Genomic DNA, 21564 nt, shown 5'->3' with positions numbered 1-21564 from the left:
TAAAGGCCCACTGAAATTAGATGTTCTTATTCAAACGGGGATAGCAGGTCCATTCTATTTGTCATACTTGATTATTTCGCGATATTGCCATATTTTTGCTGAAAGGATTTAGTAGAGAACATCGACGATAACGTTCGCAACTTTCGGTCGCTAATAAAAAAGCCTTGCCTGTACCGGAAGTAGCAGACGATGTGCGTGTGACGTCACCGGTGTGAGGGCTCCTCACATCCTCACATTGTTTACAATGTGAGCCACCAGCAGTAAGAGCAATTTGGACCGAGAAAGTGACGATTTCCCCATTAATTTGAGCGAGGATGAACGATTCGTGGATGAGGAAAGTTAGAGTGAAACACACACACACAAAAAAAAGGCGACGGCTCCAGGCGGCGGCAGTGGGAGAGTTTCAGATGTAATTAGACACATTTACTAGGAAAATTCTGTAAAATACCTTATCTGCTTATTGTGTTAATAGTATTTTAGTGAGATTCTAAAGTCATACCTGAAAGTCAGATGGCTGCGGTGAACGCCAGTGTCTCTGAGAGAAGCCGAGGAGCCAAGATCACAGCTGCCTTTTTGAGCTGCAGGATGAGGTCGCGTAAAGGTCCTCATAGTCATCATTGTCACCGACGTCCCACTGGGTGTGAGTTTTCCTTGCCCTTACGTGGGCCTACCGAGGATGTCGTAGTGGTTTGTGTTGTGGTTTGTGCAACCCTTTGAGACACTAGTGATTTAGGGCTACATAAGTAAACATTGATTGATGATTGATTGAAGTCCCATCACAATTTTCTCATCCAAAAACTTGCTGGTTGACGTAAAGAAACATGTTCGCTTGAACGCTCTGTGTTAAAGCTTCACAACAAACAAAGAAACACCGGCTGTGTTTCGGTGCTAAAGGCAGCTGCAATACACCGCTTTCCACCAACAGCATTTTTATATGACATTTACATTATTAATTGAACAAATTGCAAAAGATTCAGCAACACAGATGTCCAAATTACTTTGTAATTTCGCGATGAAAAACGACGACTTTTAGTCATAAGTGGTGCTGGGCTATGTCCCCTCCAACCAATAACGTCACAAACACGCGTCATCATTCCGCAACGTTTTCAACAGGAAACTCCGCGGGAAATTTAAAATTGTTATTTAGTAAACTAAACCGGCCGTATTGGCATGCGTTGCAATGTTAATATTTCATCATTGATATATAAATGATCAGACTGCGTGGTCGGTAGTAGTGGGTTTCAGTAGGCCTTTCCGTTGCCATCCAGTCACAAACCAGATTATGCGCAACCGCCAAAAAGTCAGCCACTTGTCTTACTTCCACTTCCGTCTCACACCCCGCCCATCTTCTTCTTCTTTTCAGTTTTACAGTAGCTGGCATCCATCTGTGTTGCATTACTGCCATCTTCAGTTTCATTTTATAATTAAATTACAATCTTTCCTTGAGTCCTTGTATTGTCCAAAAATTCCCAAAGTATTTCCCTTGCATTTGCAGTTGAGTTGAGTTGAGTTTGAGTTTATTTGGAACATGCATGCATACAACATGATACATCACAATTTCCGGTTTCTTTATTAAACGTGTTCGAAAAGGAGTAGGAAGAAGCAGAGTTTATTTAATCCTACCCCTTTCCTTTACATAGCAGTTGCTAAAACATTTGTTCACTTCATGTTCTCAATTTATTCACAATATACTCCATATACAATAAAAATAAAACAATAATTGGAGAAGTAAGTTAGTAATAATTCATATGGTGAGATTATCTTGAAAATAAACAGATGGATGAGATAAATTGAAAATGTTTATCATGGTTCTTCTTCTTTGTACTTTGTAAACACTTTAAGTTTGAAGAGTTTGTTGATGTGGATCCTATTAGTACATTTCTTGATCACTTTGCTTAATTCATTCCATAATTTAATTACACATACTGATAAAGGCTGTGTTGTACCACGAATTGATTAACGTGGACCCCGACTGAAATTTAGTGGTCAATTGTACGGAATATGTACTGTACTGTGCAATCTATTAATACAAGTTTAAATCAATCAATCAAATTGTACGTGCGTACAAATGTTTTAAATTACATTTTTCTCTAAGATTATAATTTTCCTAAATGGTGACCGCAAAATTCATCATGCTCTTCAGAGTCCTATCCACATGTCCCAGTACCCTCAATTTTTCAGTCATAGTCAGTCTTTCTATATTACACTTAATTAATACATTCCAAAAAAACCCCGTGTTTTACTGTTTCTAATACCCTATATTGAACACATTCCTGTAGGGTTTTTCCCAACAAAAAACAATTTATCATTTAAATAGCTATGCCCAATCCTAATTCTGCTCCTTATTACTTGATGTTTCCTTACAGTCCCTCTCCATCTACGCCTTTTGGTTTATCTATTTTAAACAGTCCCTCTTCTTGACGGTTTAGTGAATAATTTGTTTGTTTGCTTCCACCTAGTGGACACATGCACACACTGCATCACTACGTTGCTGGCTGTAAGGATTTTATCGCCATCTCGTGGCTGTTATTACACCGGGCAGATACATTCAAACCAACAATATTTTATACTCTTTTATTTAGCCATCTTATTTGTTTGATAAAAAATGGCTTATTTTTACCAATAAAATTAATGTTTTTTTACCAGATTATTATCATTATTCACGGTGGAAGAGGGGTTAGTGCGTCTGCCTCACAATACGAAGGTCCTGAGTAGTCAGGGTTCAATCCCGGGCTCAGGATCTTTCTGTGTGGAGTGTGGATGTCCTCCCCGTGAATGCGTGGGTTCCCTCCGGGTACTCCGGCTTCCTCCCACTTCCAAAGACATGCACCTGGGGATAGGTTGATTGGCAACACTAAATTGGCCCTAGTGTGTGAATGTGAGTGTGAATGTTGTCTGTCTATCTGTGTTGGCCCTGCGATGAGGTGGCGACTTGTCCAGGGTGTACCCCGCCTTCCGCCCGATTGTAGCTGAGATAGGCACCAGCGCCCCCCTTGACCCCAAAGGGAATAAGCGGTAGAAATGGATGGATGGAATTTAATTAATTTATATCAGGCAATGACATAAAAAATACATGGTAGACAACACATAATAATATTAATTAATAAGGTAATGTACAGTGTCAGCATGATGATCCAGTTTTGCCTAAAAGGGAGTGAGAAGAAGATAACTTATTTAATTTCACTTCCAGTTTTCCATTCAGTTTTTAATACATAGAGCTTTTCTGTTACTTTTTTGATTGATTGATTGAGAAGTTTATTGACATCTTAAATAATTGAATCCATGTAATGCTTTTAAAAAAAAGGCACATGGATGGCACAAAAAGCCAAAAGGCTTGTTTCCATTGTGGTCCATTAAATATTCATCACATTTGATACATTCAATAATGAAATATATATAACCTGTAACATGTATATAAAAAATTACGTTTAAAAAAATGGATTATTTATGTACATACACACAGTATACATGTCATGTGATTTGAAAAACAGTATAAACAAATAATGGGGGGAATTTACACGGTGAAAATACTTTGTTCAAGGATTATAATACAAATGTTGTATCATGGTGGCATTACCAAAGGTAAAAATAATTATTACACCGTAACAATAATTTATATCAACAATGTAGGAAGAATGAACAATATCAATAATGGTAATTGACAAAATACCAACAATGGTTATTGACAACATAGCAATAATAGTAAGGAAACATTGAGCACATGCAAACACTTTCAGACAGAGTACAACAGAAAGTCAAATTAAAGACCCTCATCCCTACACTTGAACCAGACCCGATGTTTGTTTAACAGTTTAAATCGATTAATAGTTTGGCTTTGCTTGTGTTGTAAATCCAGTTTGTTCCAGAGTTTTACTCCGCATACAGTCACACAAAAACGTCTTCGAGTGGTATGAGCTCTCGGCAATGAAAAGTATCCATACAATATGAGGAAATATATGAATACAATTATACATTTTTCTATTTGTATTGTTTATTATCAGTTTTATTGTAATTGTTGGCGCCTTAAGGTTTACATAAGTTCTCAAAATCCCATCCATGTATTTCCTATACACCTTGTCCTCATCATGATGTGAGCTGGAGTCTGTCCCAGTCGACAAGAGGCAGGGTTCACCCCAGACTGTTCACCTGCCAATCATTTAACGTTTATTTATGCAGCCCTGAATCACAAGTGCCTCGAAGAGCTGTACACATTACAACGACATCCCCTCATCTGAAACCAACACACGGGCAAGGAAAAACTCCAAAAGCCCAAAACGGGAAAGGGATGAAACCATAGAAAGGAGCTGCAAATATGGGGGCCCCACTCCTGGGTGACCAGCTGCAATGGATGCGAAGTGGGTACAGTTATTGAATTATTCATGATATTGTGCGAGTCCAGTCCATTGGGAGGCTGGCAGGGGGTCGTAGGAGGTCTTCTTCTATTTCATAGAGTAGTGGTCCAAAGCCGGGTCACGACTTGGAACAGCTGGCGCTTCCCTCAGACTGGTACTTCTCCAGAGATGATCTGTGGCCACCTGGTATCCTTCCCATGCAAGAGAGGGGGGCAGAAAAGAGAAGCGGCAGGTCAACTGGTCGGAAACAGAGTGTAATTATTACTAGTGCAGGGACTCAAATTGTAACTTCCTCACAGTAACATTTTTGCACCGGCTAGCCTATGATACAATTAGTGCTTTAACAAAACACATCTGCTCGACAATTGTCTATATTTTTTCACAATTACAAAGTTTATGCAATAAAAGGTTTTACCGGCCAGAATAAAATGATTGTTTATCCCGCGGTCACTCACTCAGTCTCGTCAACTCGTACACGCGCGATTTTCAGTCATGTAGTTGTTATAGTATAGTTGTAGTTGTTCAATGACAGCTAAAGCTAGCAATCCAAATTGCTATTATTTGCTAACAACACCCAAAGCTAATGGACCGACATGTGTTACGTGCGTACGTAATTACGTCATTATGTAGGAGACGCCGTGAGAGGGAGGGATAACATGTGTAAAAAACACTGGAAAGCTGGCGCTTTATAGGCATGTTTGTAAATATTGCAAACAGCCCATTAAATAAATGGATATAGTTAATATTTGGCGTAGCCTGACCGGAGCAAGTGGGGATAGAAAGAAGTAAGAAAAAGGAAGACAGAGACGGAAATTGCGGGGACAAGGGGAGAATAATACAGAGAGAGACAACAACAACAAACAACAAAAACAGAACAACATCAGCAAATACAAAATACGCAAATATGACACCACAATTATAACAAACAACCAGGTAATGAAGTAGATCGTAATAACACAAAAATGACATAAACATTATCGCACTACAGTACAAATGAAGCAATACAAATACTAATAGAAATAACAATATTGATCATGAACAATAATAATTACCCCTATTATCAACATTACAGTTGCTTCAAATGCAACAATACTTACATGTAATGAAAAATTTAATTACAAAAGAAAGCAGAATAAAGAGCGGGGGGGGGGGGGGGGGAGCTGACATAGTAAGCTTATACATTGTTATGGTAAATCTAGTTGAAGCATTATCAGTGTGCCCTTCTTTTACCACGATTTACCCTGGGGGGGTGGAGACGTTAATATACAGTATAGTTGATGAAACGAGATTGTATACATGAGTGTATGTATGTACCGGTGCATGTGTATGTACAGGACATATGTATGTTTGTACAGTGAATGTGCGTGTGGATGTATGTGTGTGCGTATGTACCTGTGCATGTGTATGTACAGGACATATGTATGTTTGTACAGTGAATGTGCGTGTGGATGTATGTGTGTGCGTATGTACCTATTTATGTGCGTATTTATGTATGAATGTATGTATGTATTGATGTGCCATTGAATGTGTCTGTGCTTGTTCTATATATTTGTCTCCCAGTATGTGTGGGAGCCAAAGTACAACCCTAGCTCCCCAGAAAGCCCAACTTTAAACAGCAGGTGCGGTGCTCAGGTAACAAGGGAGCACCTGCGCCACGCAGGCAGGCCGGCAAGCGACAGGATCCCAAGGACCGGGCCTACTGTGCTGACGGGCAGGCCCGCGGCAGACCATAGACAGACTGAGGACAAGGCACGGGAGAAGAAAGAGACAACCAGAACACCAGCCACCGAGAGGCCACAGCGAGCCATGAGCCCAACTCCCCAAAGAAAGCACGCTAAGCCTACCCTGGGCCACCCCACTAAAGTGGGGCGCAGCAGGACCGCCCAGCAGGAATCCCAACCATGGAGATGGCACATCCAGCAACAGCCAAAAAAGAAGATCACAGACACACAGACACACAAGGCCACCACCCCAGCAGCTGACCGCCGCACAACACCTAATTTGTGCGGCCCCAACATAATAATAAAAAATAAAAACATCACATATATACATATATACGTACATAAACATACACATAAATACGTAAGCCTCCGGGGCAGCAATTCAGCCCCGGAACCTACCGTCTACCGAGAATTTACTGACCCGACCCCGCTCCCACACTGAATTAAGTACAGTGTTTTATTTTCTTATATTTAAACACTGTGTTACTGTTCAAACTGTGTGCGATGTTACATTAGCCAAAATATGAATTAGGGACGGCGTGGCGCAGTGGGAGAGTGGCCGTGCGCAACCCGAGGGTCCCTGGTTCAAATCCCACCTAGTACCAACCTCGTCACGTCCGTTGTGTCCTGAGCAAGACACTTCACCCTTGCTCCTGATGGGTGCTGGTTGGCGCCTTGCATGGCAGCTCCCTCCATCAGTGTGTGAATGTGTGTGTGAATGGGTAAATGTGGAAGTAGTGTCAAAGCGCTTTGAGTACCTTGAAGGTAGAAAAGTGCTATACAAGTACAACCCATTTAATTATACTTGTTGAATAAAACCACTGCCTTATTTTTATTGAATACTTGGGCTTACTAAGCTACTGTATTTAAATGTTGGTCATTATTTTTTTCTGAGCTGGTACCTAGAGAAAACGGTTTGAGAACCACTGAATTGGAGTATATGTTTTGGGATGGGAGTTAAAATGCTTCTACTGAGGTCACACACGGGGCACTTATAATTTAACAAACAACCACTCACACTAATGGACACATTTATAGTCTCCAATTAGCCTATCATGCATGTTTTTGGCATGTAGGAAGAAGCCATAGAACCCAGACTAAACCCATGCGAGCACAGGCAACATGCATTATTTAAACCCAGATCTTCCTCAAATGTGAAGCTGATGGAAGTAAGCACTGCAAGTCTGCTTAAAAAGGTGCATTGTTATGATTCTTTTTTTTTTTCAATATATGTTCATGTCTTGCCATGGCATGAATGAAGGAATAAGAAGAGGGTATTTTATAGAAAAGGCCTAACCGCGATGAAGTTCGCCTAGGAGGCTGATTACTGTAGTTCAGCTCGGGGAAATGACAAATCAATAAGTTGTTTTCAAATAGCTATTTGCTTTGTTGGAGAGAAAAAAAAGTATCTTAAACCCATTTATTTCTCTCTCTCTGTCTCACACACACACACACACACACACACACACACACACACACACACACACACACACACACACACACACACACACACACACACACACACACACACACACACACACACACACACACACAGACACACACACACACACACACACACACACACACACACACACGCACACACACAAAGAGTCACTGTGTGCGTTAGCAGTCTGAATAAATCCAGTTTTCTCAGCCTGCAGTGGGTGGAAAGAATATTACCATTTATTCTTGTTAACACAAAGGTAAAAGTGCTGCATAAAAGAACGTGGCACCGTTTTTTTTTTATCCTGCAATATGCTATTATATTGTCTTTATTGCATTTTGAATTTTCTGTCTTTTGTGTGCTGTAGCACTGCAGCACAAGGGGAGCACACACACACACGCACACACACACACACACACACACACACACACACACACACACACACACACACACACACACACACACACACGCAATCTTAGTGTGGAGCTGATTGAACACCATCGCTCAGGCTGTCAAGTGCATGCTGGTCTTAGACTCTATAATAGTGCTGGCGGAGTGCTTCTGCTCTAATTCTACAGAAACGTGAAAAAGTGATGTATGTGTAAAGTATTTATTTGTGTGCAGACTCAAAAGAACTCTGCTTTAATTCATTTAGCATTTGATTTTAGGCTGGCCACTCCCTATACACGCCACTGATACCAAAATCCATAAATGAACAAGGAAGCCGCAACTACTCAGGAATACTAGTTAGTGGGTTTGTGCTGTGAATGTTGTTTAGAGCAGTGTTTTTAACCATTAGAGATTATGTATGTCATGATCTGCTGCCCGGATCATGTGTTATTCTGGTTTTGCCCCATCTTTGTATCGTATTCTGTTGGTATTTGACTTCCTTAGTTCCTGGTGGCACTTCCTGTTTGTTCTGTTGCCGTAGTCACGCATTAGTGTCACCTGCCTCTTGTTTTTGACGCGCACCTGCCTTGTGATTACCACCTTTATGTAAGCCTGCCTTTTCTGTTAATTTGATCTCGTTTCCTAGTTTCTGTTCCATGCAAAAGTGGACGTCGCTGATTACTGACTCCGGTAAAACTGTTTTTGTACTTGCTAGCTTCCGCGCTATGCTTCGTGTTTTCTTGCTCCCATGCTAGCTCTTTGTTTTGCCTTTTTATGCCTAGTGCAAGTTTTCTATTCTTAGTCTGTTTGTTAGTGTAAATAAATCATTATTTCCTACCTTACGCTGTGTCGGAGCCCGACTGCATCATTGAGAGAACGAACCATCACCACGATGCCAGCGAACCGTCACAATGTAGTTCCACCTGTTTGGGTTCAAAATATTTTTTGCAAACCAATAATTATAATCCACAAACAATGTGCCGTTGTTTAGTGTCGGTGCTGTCTAGAGCTCAGCAGAGTAACCATGTTATTATCTTCAATATTAGTAAGTGGAAGCTGGTAGTTAATTGCTTTATAGATGTCGGGAACATGTCGTGTGAGACGACGATGGTTTGTCGTGATCACAATATGCAGACGACAGCGGGAGGCAGCATGCAGGTAAAAATGAATCTAATGCTTAAACCAAAAATTAACAAAATATGACTGTCCCTAAGAAAAAGCAATAACGCTTAGGGAAGGATATGCAGAAAGAAACTAAAACTGAATTGGCGACAAAGTAAACAAAAACAGAATGCTGGACAACAGCAAAGACTTACAGCGTTTGGAGCAGAGACGGCGTCCACAAAGTACATCCGTACATGACATGACGATCAATAATGTCCACACACAAAAAAAAAAGCAACAACTTTTATAATCTTGAATGGTAAAACAAAGCAGGTGCAGGGAATAGCGTTCAAAGGAAGACATGAAACTGCAACAGGAACATACCAAAAAACAGGAAAAGCCACCAAAATAGGATCGCAAGACAAGAACTATAACACTATGCACGGGAGCACAACCAAAAAACTCAAATTAAGTCACGGTGTGATGTGACTGGTTGTGACAGTACACCTGCTTTGAGACAAGAGCTATAGTGATGCACAGTTGGTTATGGTTTAAATTCATATCCAACAATTGCAACAACAATTTTTTAATATCAACTGAGTTGCATATCTTAATGACATCTGCTGGTAGTGTGCCTATGGATTTTTTAAATGAAAAAAAATGCGCCTTGGCTCAAAAAAGGTTGAAAAACACTGGTTTAGAGGAAGTCGGCAGATAAAAACAACTGCAGGAGGAGGAAGGAATTAATTGTAAAAAGGAAAGCGACTGTGCTGCGTACATGGATTAAGTAGCTTGGCCAAAGATGACGTAAAAGTCACAACCAAATTGCATTTCCGTGTAGTCTCCAGTCGCATTTTAAAATATCAGATTCCAATAGGATTGGGACTATGATGTGGCTCAAATCTGATGCGAAAATATCAGATTTGGAGCACTTTGAAGCATTTAGCCTGGCAAAAAATTATCCAATCTGTATCACATGAGGGGAAAAAGAAAAAAATGCCATTTGGTGTACAGTTGAAACGGCGCCTATTACACATACTTCAGATGTGCGTTCAGGCTGAGCAGTGTAAGTCATGGAAGCCCCTGAGATGTCACCCTCTCACCTTTATTTTACAGGATAGATGGAGCTGCATTAAGGGGATCCGAGTGACTGTGACATGACATGTTTGGTTAGCATGCATTATATATGAAAGAGCAACGCGAGGGAGGAAAGTAGGAGTGCAGGGCAGAGTGACACAGTCGATTGAACACACTTACACACGAGGTGGGAAACAAACAGAGGGCCGCGTATTTATCATAAGTGGGGAAGAGTGCACGGGAGTCTGAAAGTGGTAAAAATGAGATTTCACTCAGACTAATACCATCACAGGTGCTATTATCTGTTTGGAGACAGGATGCACATCCATTATCATTTAGGAATGTACACTGCAGTAATGTTATTGACGGCTCCATTAACGCTAACGGGTGTGAATAATTTAAAAGTGTGTGTGTGTGTGTTTCTCATCACCTTTGCTCATAGGATGCACAACATGCCAACCAAGACGACTTGTCCCCCCCAGGTTCTAAAGATCTGTAAAGTGAGAAAAAACAGTTTTTGGAGTCTAAGATGAGGAATATTGTAAAAAGGGAGTGGTCAAAAGCGTTCTGATCCTGTGAGATCATGCAAGTGATGAAGCAATGAAAGGCAGTGTGTCAACTGATACATCCATCCATCCATCCATTTTCTACCGCTTGTCCCTTTCGGGGTCACGGAGAGTGCTGGTGCCTATCTCAGCTGCATTTGAGTGGAAGGCGGGGTACACCCTGGACAAGTCGCCACCTCATCACAGGGCCAACACAGATAGACAGACAACATTCACACTCACATTCACACACTAGGGCCAATTTACTATTGCCAATCATGTATTCTCTTATTTCAATGTCACTGTTGTGTGGAGACCCCTTTTACAGCCAAAAATTACAGATGCTGGAGTCAGTATGCATAATAAAATGAATACAAAGTAAAAAAAAAAAAAAAAGGGGTAGGCAAAGTAAACAGAGCAATGTGCCTGGTGCTATCTAAAATCAACCTCTAGAGGGAGCTCTTATCCTTCTAAAGTGGAATTTGACTTAATTCTGTAGATGCTTTTATTTCTATGTATGTGTATCCATCCATCCATTTTATGCCGCTTGTCCCTTTTGGGATGTGCTGTTGAATTTTTGCGAAAGAATACTTCATGTAAGAGGTAAAGCAAGACTAGGTGGTATCTGAAATAGCCTGTACCCATGTATCATTTGGTGATAAAATACATTATACGAGGACTATACATTGAACTCATTGAGCCAACTTCTCTTGCTTCTCAGTCAATTTGGTTTCCTTTATCGGTATGTAAACAGTGACATGGATCATTAGAAGGAAATTCAACTGTAATCACTGCAAGTTTGTTTTACATACCACGAACAATATGTTTCCCTTGGTTATATGCGTTCACATAGTATTCATTGTTTGTGTGCAAGAGCATTATTTCCATAATTGCACAGAGCGAAAAGCTGTAAAAGTAAATGCCAAAAGGGAAGAAGAAAATGTATTAGAAAAACAAACATTATGTTAAAACAAACACTGTTAAAATCCGTACTCGGATCTTCTCATATTGTTGTTGTTTTGTTTAACTTCGATATTACTCTGTTGTTTGACGTGCTTATTTCCCGTTTAGTCCATCACCATGGTTACCTATTAGTTTCAGCTGCTACTCCCGGTCCACGCACACCTGTTGTAATAATCACCTTCACTATTTAAGCCTTCCTCTTTTCTTTGTTCACTCTCGGATCCTGATTTGCCCTCGTGCAACAGTGATGTCTTGTTTGTTCATGCTCTCTATCGCTAGCTCTCACGCTACGTTTATTTTATTCCTAGCTTTCACGCTAGTTGTTTTGTGTTCTCTTTTGTGCCTACGTGCCAGTTTTAGTTTCCAAGTGGTTTATCCTAACTTTCACGCTAGCGTCTTTTGTTTGCCTTTTTCCTTAGCTCCTGTGTTTTTGTTCCTAGCCTTTTATTACTTTAATAAATCCATTTACATCTTACATCACGCTGTGTTCTGCTTCGACGCATCCCTGGAAGAACCAATCCGGCATTACAATGCCACATAAGCCTCACAAACACGGTGTTAAAAGCTAACGTGATTTTCGAGAAAAGTATCAAAAAGGACAAGCAAGAATGATTTGGGACACACTCTGACATCCATGGATAAAAATGAATTGTTTGAAACATTTATTAGTAGATTGCACAGAACAGTTCATATTCCGTACAATTGACCACTAAATGGTAACATCGAATACCTTTTTTAACTTGTTTAAGTCGGGGTCCACGTTAATCAATTCATGGTAAGGGGCAGTGTGTCAGAAACTTGCATTGCGATAGCTGGTGTGACCCCGGGATGCAGAGACAGGAAGCGATGCGCAGGTAATGGGAAGGCACACCATTAACATTAGTCACAATAGAGCATGGGTGTCAAACTCTGGCCCGCGGGCCAAATTCGGCCCGCCGTGTAATTTCATTTGGCCCTTGAGGTAATATCAAATTAAGATTAGAGCTGGCCCGCCGGTATTATACAGCGGCGATGCCTCTGTAACACTGCATTCACCGCTGATTCTCATACTGCCAACCCTTACAAATTTCTCAGGAGACTCCCAGAGTTCAGTGCCCTTCCCGAAAATCTCCCGGGGCAACCATTCTTCCGAATTTCTCCCGATCTCCACCCGGACAACAATATTGGGGGCATGCCTTGAAGGCACTGCCTTTGGCGTCCTCTACAGCCTGACGTCGTCACGTCCGCTTTTCCGCCATACAAACAACGTGCCGGTCCAGTCACATAATATATGCTGCTTTAACATACACAAGTGAATGCAAGGCATACTTGATCAACAGCCATACAGGTCACACTGAGGGTGGCCGTATAAACAACTTTAACCCATTTACAAATATGCGCCACACTGTGAAGCCACACCAAACAAGAATGACAAACACATTTCGGGAGAACATCCGCACCGTAGCACAACATAAACTCAACAGAAGAAATACCCAGAATCCCTTGCAGCACTAACTCTTCCGGGACGCTACAATATACACCCCAGCTACCACCAAACCCCGCTCCCCCAATTTTTATTTACATTTTATTTGATATGCCGATAATATTTTTATATTATAATTTTAAACTCGATTTTGTATGTGACTATAAAGCTACATAAGCCTTGTTTGTTTAATATTCAATGCAAAACTAATTTGGGTCCCTATTAAAAGGTTAATTTGTTCAACCATGGCCCGCGGCTTTGTTCAGTTTTAAATTTTGGCCCACTCTGTATTTCAGTTTGACACCCCTGCAACAGAGGAACAAACCGGTGTCACAAACCCTCCTGATTAGTGATGAGAGACATGTGAGTCCCTTTATCATTAATCAAGAGCAAGTGTGGAGAAAAGCGCTAAGAAGCAGTAATGAAATCACTGCACAATATAACCATGAACTGATTAACGTGGACCCTGGCTTAAACAAGTTGAAAAACTTTTTTAGGTGTTACCGTTTAATGGTCAATCGTACGGAATATGTTCTATACTGTTTAAACTGTATTGTTTCGTATAATGCAAATGGTAAGTGGGTTATACTTGTATACTGCTTTTCTACATTCAAGGTACTCAAAGCGCTTTGACACTATTTCCGCATTCATCCATTCACACACTAACTGCGGGAGCTGCCATAAGGAGCAGGGGGGAAGTGTCTTGCTCAAGGACAAAACAGACATGACGAGGTTGGTAGAAGGTGGGAATCGAACCAGGAACCCTCATGGCCACTGTGACTACAGCGCCATGCCGTTGTATTCTCTTCCTTTGCAATCTACTAATAAAAGATTCAATCAATCAATCAAACCAAAATCAGGAAGTCCCGAAACGGTCAAGCAGACCATGACACAGTGATTGGCTTCTAAAAAAAAAAAAGTGTCTTTGGGAACAGGTTTTCTGTTTGGATAACAGTGTTCATGTCAAAATGTTGAGTTCAGTAACAGCATAAAAACAGAAGTGACGGAGAAAGGATGATGAAATTGTTTTTCTCAATGAGGAGCAACAAAGAAAGTTTTAAATTAACATTTGGGAGTTGTGAGCTGCATTGTGATAGAGCTGGGAAAAGGTGTCGTTAAAGTCTTTGTGGCCTATGAGAATTTTAATCAACTGTTAACACGCTTGTGGTCTAGATCAGTGGTTCTCAAATGGAGGTACGCGTACCCTTGGGGGTACTTGAAGGTATGCCAAGGGGTATGTGAGATTTTTTTTTAAATATTCTAAAAATAGCAACAATTCGAAAATCTTTTATAGATATATTTATTGAATAATACTTCAACAAAATATGAATATAAGTCCATAAACTGTGAAAAGAAATACAACAATGCAGTGTTGACAGCTAGATTTTTTGTGGACATATTCCAACAATATTGATGTTAAAGATTTCTTTTTTTGTGAAGAAATGTTTGGAATTAAGTTCATGAATCCAGATGGATCTCTATTACAATCCCCAAAGAGGGCACTTTAAGTTGATGATTACTTTTATGTGTAGAAATCTTTATTTATAATTGAATAACTTGTTTTGATCTTTTTTTCCAAATCTTTTAAGAAAGACCACTAAAAATGAGCAATATTTTGCACTGTTATACAATTTTCATAAATCAGAAACTGATGACATAGTGCGGTATTTTACTTTTTTATCTCTTTTTTTCAACCAAAAATGCTTTGCTCTGATTAGGGGGTACTTGAAAAAAAAAATGTTCACAGGGGGTACATCACTGAAAAAAGGTTGAGAACCACTGGTTTAGATAATGGGGTGGTTGCCATTTTTGAAGGCGACAGTTGTTGTTTACAGTGCTGAATTGGACAATAAAAAAAAAACATTATAAAAGTGGACCGTATAAAAAAACCAGCAAGGCACTGTACTAAGACTAACTGGACCCGGTTCCAAAGGCTCGCGACCTTAGCAGAATAAGTAAAACGGGTGAAATTACTCCGCATACTTCTAACATGCCAGGCATACTTGCCAACCTTGAGACCTCCGATTTTGGGAGGTGGGGGGGGGGGCACAGTTGTTTTACTAACTGTACTGTGCTTGCTTGTTACTAAAAAACAACAACAACACTTACCTTTCACTATTTGAATAACATTTGTTCTGCCATTTGCGTATTGGCGAGCTATCTCCGAATCCGGGAACATCCTTCACGGATTTGTTGTAGACATCCGCAAATGAGAACGGGATGTTGCTTCAAGCAATCAGCATAGCCATCCATCTTTGTCTCAGCATAAGATACACTATCGGGTCTCCATTTTGCAAGATGGGCCATAATACTGGGTTGTGAACGATGCTGCGCTGCGGATGCTTTGTGCTTCGGTGACCGTTCATGGCTGAGTATATCCGTTCACCGTGTTCAATGGAGAAGTCTGTTCTACAAAATGTACAGGCAACATACCCCTTCCCCTTCAAACTCACCTGGATGAACTGAAATTCTTGTTTCCAATCGTTCTGGAACTTGCAAGTGTATTTCTTCATTTTACTCGTCAACGGTGTAATATATTGGGTTGGAGTCAATAACCAGGCGACGTGATGAAGTTACCTCTCTTTACTGTGGGCTTCAGAACAGACATTCTATTCTTTGTACAGTAGATGGCAGTATTGTCTTGTTTAAGAGGGTCTCAACATTGAGTCAAGTTCTCCTGGAGCTGGAGTGGGCGTGGCCTCCAGCTCCGTCTGAATTTCGGGAGATTTTTGGGAGAAAATTTGTCCCGGGAGGTTTTCGGGAGAGGCGCTGAATTTCGGGAGTCTCCCGGAAAATCCGGGAGGGTTGGCAAGTATGATGCCAGGGGCTGTTCACCTTGGAGATCTGCTGCAAATATGGGTCCGGCCTGGCACCTTACACCTTCTCCTAATTCCACTGTACAAGCAATTTAAATGACCTGCTGCCATTAACTACAGGAGTGTGTTCTTATAGCGGTGAAGAATTTCGGAATGCAAAGTCTGTCAAGGATCACGGACAAACCAACTTTAGGTGACTGCAATTCCTGCTCATTTTACATCAGAAAGTGAATACCGTCGTCAGTTCAGCAAATTTCATTATTGCTTTTTAAATACTTTGATCATGTGGCCACTCTTCTCTGAAAGAAATATTAATTTATTTTTTAGCTTATACAGATAACTCCAAGTAAAAACACGGTATGTTATCTTTCCCAAAATATGTTACATTGGTTTTATTTTGAAAACTACCATCATCGCTATTTCTTTCTCCACACATGGTCGAAAATTTCATAAGGACTATGCAGATTAATCGGTCACAACATCAGGTATATGTTACACAGCAGTGTTATTAGACGCATGCCACAATTAGATACAATTAATAATTTAGTAATGCTTTTAACCCAAAACTTTACTGTTTTGCCTGGCATCATCTACATAGCTCCTACCCCAATACAAAGGCCTAGTTCACACTGCAGGTCAATTCCAATGTATTTGCCCATATGCAACCTGTATCTGTTTTTTTTATGTGCGTGTGAACAGTGCAATTCCGAATTTTTCATATCCGACCAAGGTCTCTTTTGTATGTGGATGTAAATCGGATTCATATGCAATACTTCCTTTGTCACGATCCGCGACTCGGATCGTTTATGGTTTTGCCTGTTGATGGGTGTTTGATTATGTTTATTACTGGACTCTGACGATCCCTGTGTTCGAGCACTTCCTCGTTTATTTTAGTCACCATGGCAACGTAATTTGCTCCTCCTCACGGGCTCCTGTCACACACCTGTTTGTGATTATGTTTGTGTATTTAAGCCCACCTGATACCTTGGTTCGTCCTTGGCTTATTATTTGCTCAATGCAACAGTCACGTTTGGTTTCTCTGCTTTTCTCTGCTTTATTTGTGCTACGTCCCGTCTTAGTTTCGCGTGCGCTCGGCACGTCACCGTTTGGACTTTTTGTATCCTGCTAAGCTTAGCGTTAGCTTCCGTGCATAGGCACGCGCTTTATTTTGCCTTTTTGTCAGTGTTATTTTTATTTTTGTATATTAAATCAAGTTTTACCTGCAATCCTGCCTGTATGGTCGTCGTGCATCCAAGAAGTGACAACTTCGCGCAACAAGCTGCACCGCAAATGTGACATCCTTAATGTGAATGCTTCACTAAGTTCGAATTCTTCCATCCAGAACGTCATCAAAAAGCGATAAGCACCATAAATATTCGCCAAAATAGATGGTTACAAAATAGATAGTTGACAAAGGAGCAGAAAACGGGTGAAAATAATGTAATATGAACTCACGTGAATGTTCAATCAATCTATCAATCAATCAAAGTTCATTTATATGGCCCTTAATCACAAGTGTCTCAAAGGGCTGCACAAGCCACAACGACATCCTTGGCTGAGATCCCACCCCAGGGCAAGAAAAAAACTCAACCCAATGGGATACAATGAGAAATCTTGGAGGGGACCGCAGATGTGGGGACCCCAAAACCCGGGCGACCGGTGCAATAGTTAATAGTGTGAGAGTCCAGTCCATAGTGGGGCCAGCAGGGGATCATCTTGAGTGAAGAAAAGTCAGCAGAGAGACTTTGAACAGCTAGGAGACGGGGGCATAGCAGAAAAGAGACGGCAGATCAACTGGTGTAAAAGGGAGGTCTATTTAAAGGCTATTGTATACAAATGAGTTTGAGGATAGGACTTAAATGCTTCTACTGAGGTAGCATCTCTTACTGTTACCGGGAGGGCATTCCAGATTACTGAAGCCCGAATAGCTCTATTGCCCGCAGACTGTTTTTGGGCTCTGGGAATCACTAATATGCTGGAGTTCTTTGAACGCAGATTTCTTGCCGGGACATATGGTACAATACAATCAGCAAGATAGGATGGAGCTAGACTGTTTAGTATTTTATACGTAAGTAGTAAAACCTTAAAGTTGCATCTTCAGTGCACAGGAAGCCAGTGCAGGTGAGCCAGTATAGGCGTAAAATGATCAAACTTTCTTGTTCTTGTCGAAAGTCTAGCAGCTGCATTTTGTACCAACTGTAATCTTTTAATGCTAGACATTGGGAGTTTCACCACTTTTGCTTCCGGTCTCCGACTGCTCGCCCACAGACACTTCAAGTAGACATTGAAGCAAAATATCCTGTAAAACTGCCAGAGCCAAAACACTCATCCACTTTCTTCTTGATCTTCTACGCGCAATAATTCAATTCAGAAAATGTTGAGTTTGATCATACAAAATCCTTGAAATTTCCACAAATGCGCCAGTACTTAGACCGACTGGAGTGGAAGCCATGTTTTGTTTGTAAACATTGCCTTGTGAGTGACATCATGACGTCATTTCCCCAATTGGGTCAGATTGCAATCACATTATGAATTGCCAATTTTTTTGGAAAGGTGAACGGTTAATAAAAAGATCGGATTTAACAAAAAAATATCGGGAATTGGACATCCGACCATGCAGTATGAACATAACCTAAATGCTCAACTGAGTACGTCCGCCACACTGTGACATCACACTGTATCCAATGTTAAAAAAAAGACAGCAAAACACAGTGATCAGAGGCATCCAAAACTGTGTACAAGCTCACACCTAAATGCATGAACCTTATGACTTGAGGCTTTGGCAAAACGAATATACAACTGTGAACGTTGTCTTCTTAACCCTGGGTTCTTCTGAACCAACAGTACACCGTCACACCTCTCGGATGCAGAGTAACAATAGTCTTTTATTTTTTCTTAACAAAGTTTTTTTTTTTTTTTAGCATTATTAAGCTCTGGTGCTTTTCAGTAGTCTTCAGCTTGCTCGTCTCACTCCCCGTCAGTCTCTATTCTCCACCCCCCCCTCATGGTCTCCGATGCCGCTAATAAAGAGACAGATAACTCGTTCCAACTGAGGTATCTACTCACCTGTCAGCTGCTTCATGGCTGGCTCCCGCACACACCCGGCCCGCAGGGAACGTGTGGACCACGGCCCTTCCACAACAACATTATAACAACATTTATAAGTCAAATAATAGGAAAAATCCTCATAGGTCACCTTTAAAGATGGTGGAAATCTGTGATGGATGCAACAAACACACACACTTTTTTTTTTTTTTTTTACTTTGCAGCCTAATCTAATGGGTTTAGCGGATCATAAAATGCAGAAATCAGAATTCAAACACTGTTTTGGCACCAGGGACTGGTTTGATATGGGCATTATCTTCATAGACCTGCATGTCACATGTGGCAGATAAATACAGGAAAAAATAAGTGCATGAAAAATCCAAATCACCAAAACGCTGAAGTTGTAGTAGTAGTACTACTTACATTATGCAACAAGTGGTCTACCTCAGCTCATTAAAGATGCCCTCACTGAGCCGTCCCTGACATGTTTTCTTCTTCTTAGGGGCGGCTAACAGAAAATAGAGAAACATTGGTCTCGTGGGACAGGTTAAAGTTAAAGGCCTACTGAAACCCACTACTACCCACCACGCAGTCTGATAGTTTATATATCAATGATGAAATATTAACAATGCAACACATGCCAATACGGCCTTTTTAGTTTACTAAATTGCAATTTTAAATTTCCCGGGACTTTTTTCTTGAAAACGTGGCGTACTGATGTGTACGCGTGACATCACAGGCTGTTATGAATATGAGCGCTGCGCACACACACACAGCTAAAAGTCGTTTGCTTTAACGGCATAATTACACAGTATTTTGGAGATCTGTGTTGCTGAATCTTTTGCAATTTGTTCAATTAATATTGGAGAAGTCAAAGTAGAACAATGGAGTTGGGAAACTTTAGCCTTTAGCCACACAAACACATGGTGATTCCTTGTTAAAAATTAATGGAGTTGAAACCTTACTATAGATCAGAGTTGACATGGATCCCGACCACTTGTGAACCAGCAGGTTTCGGTGAGAAAATGGTGGATGAAAAGTCGCCACTTACCGGATATCAGCTGAGCTTGCGCCTCCCATACAGCTGCCGTTGACTTCCCCGAGACACTGCGCGTACACTTCCGACTATCAGTTACTGTTAAATTCACTAAAACACTATCAACACAATAGAAATATAAGGGATTTCCCAGAATGATCCTAGTAAATGTCTCTAAAAACATATGAATCCGTCTCAATGCAACGCGATTACAATCGCGTTTTTTTTTTTTCTAGTCCGTCGCTATCAATATCCTCAAACACAAATCTTTCATCCTCGCTCAAATTAATGGGGAAATTGTCGTTTTCTCAGTCCGAATAGCTGTTTTTGTTGGAGGCTCCCATTAAAATCAATGTGAATATATGAGGAGCCATCAACATGTGACGTCATCTTCTGCGACTTCCGGTAGAGGCAGGGCTTTTCTCCAGTTGCGAACTATATCGAGGATGTTCTTTACTAAATCCTTTCAGCAAAAATATGGCAATATCGCGAAACGATCAAGGAAGACACATAGAATGGACCTGCTATCCCCGTTTAAATAAGAAAATGTCATTTCAGTAGGCCTTTAAGTAAATTATTTAATGTTTCTGTGTGTCCCGGTAACAATTGTGTCACAAACAGTTACTGGTCCCCTCACCAGTGGTTGGGGACCACAAGCATAAATGATACCTATTTATATGTACTTACCTTACGGAACAGCTAATTATTTATATTTGTGAAAGACTTTATCCGTCCCCGTAGAGCTCAGTGCCACACGAGGACCATCACGCTACCCACAGATTGTCTCCCTGGGCTGCGGAAGTGAAACATTATGCAACGAGTGGTCTACCTCAGCGCATTAAAGATGCCCTCAGTCAGCAAAAACTGACACATTCGTGTGTACTGATCAAGCCGGCCCCGTGGTTGGGGTAGACATGATAACTGCACACTAATTAAAAAGCCATTTGTGCAGTGAAAGGCCAATTAAAGCCCTACTATTTGAGCTCCCACTGCAGCAAACCCACCTAGGAGATATTTATTAAATGTTAATGGGGACTGTAATTAATATCCAGCCACATTAACATGCAACTGAATATTATTCACATCCATAGAGAGTGGGGGAGGATGTCAAAGAGTGGGAGGTGCCATAAACGGGAGGATGAGCTCATTACAAACAGTGACCTGCAAACATTAAAACTTTTATGAAATAGTTAAAGAAGTTCATTGTTTTGTGTGTTATATCACAAGTCAGTGTTTGGATTAGTCATATAGCATTTGCTCATTTTTACATCTATCAATCACACAAAAATTTGAAAATATATATCCATTTTAACTTTTATACACTTACATTAGTTATCTGCTGCACTGACAAGATGCCTGCTCGGTGCCTGTTGGCGACTGTCGAGTCAAAACTGCCGTGTGACGTCACGATTTACCTTCTTTTTAAAGGGCGCACCAACCCGGGAAAATGAAAACAAAATAGTTGGCTCTTTTGGCCACGTACTTAATAAAAGTACTGGACAGAGTGCATCTCGTGACAGCTCAATACGGAAAGCGTACTTTTGTTTCTAAATACGGGACAATGTCTTTTGCAAGAGACATTTGGCAACCCTATTTAAGTAGCAATAAT

This window comes from Nerophis ophidion, linkage group LG06 (genome assembly GCF_033978795.1).
Source record: "Nerophis ophidion isolate RoL-2023_Sa linkage group LG06, RoL_Noph_v1.0, whole genome shotgun sequence".
Lineage (NCBI taxonomy): Eukaryota > Metazoa > Chordata > Actinopteri > Syngnathiformes > Syngnathidae > Nerophis > Nerophis ophidion.
This window is presented reverse-complemented; position numbering follows the sequence as displayed.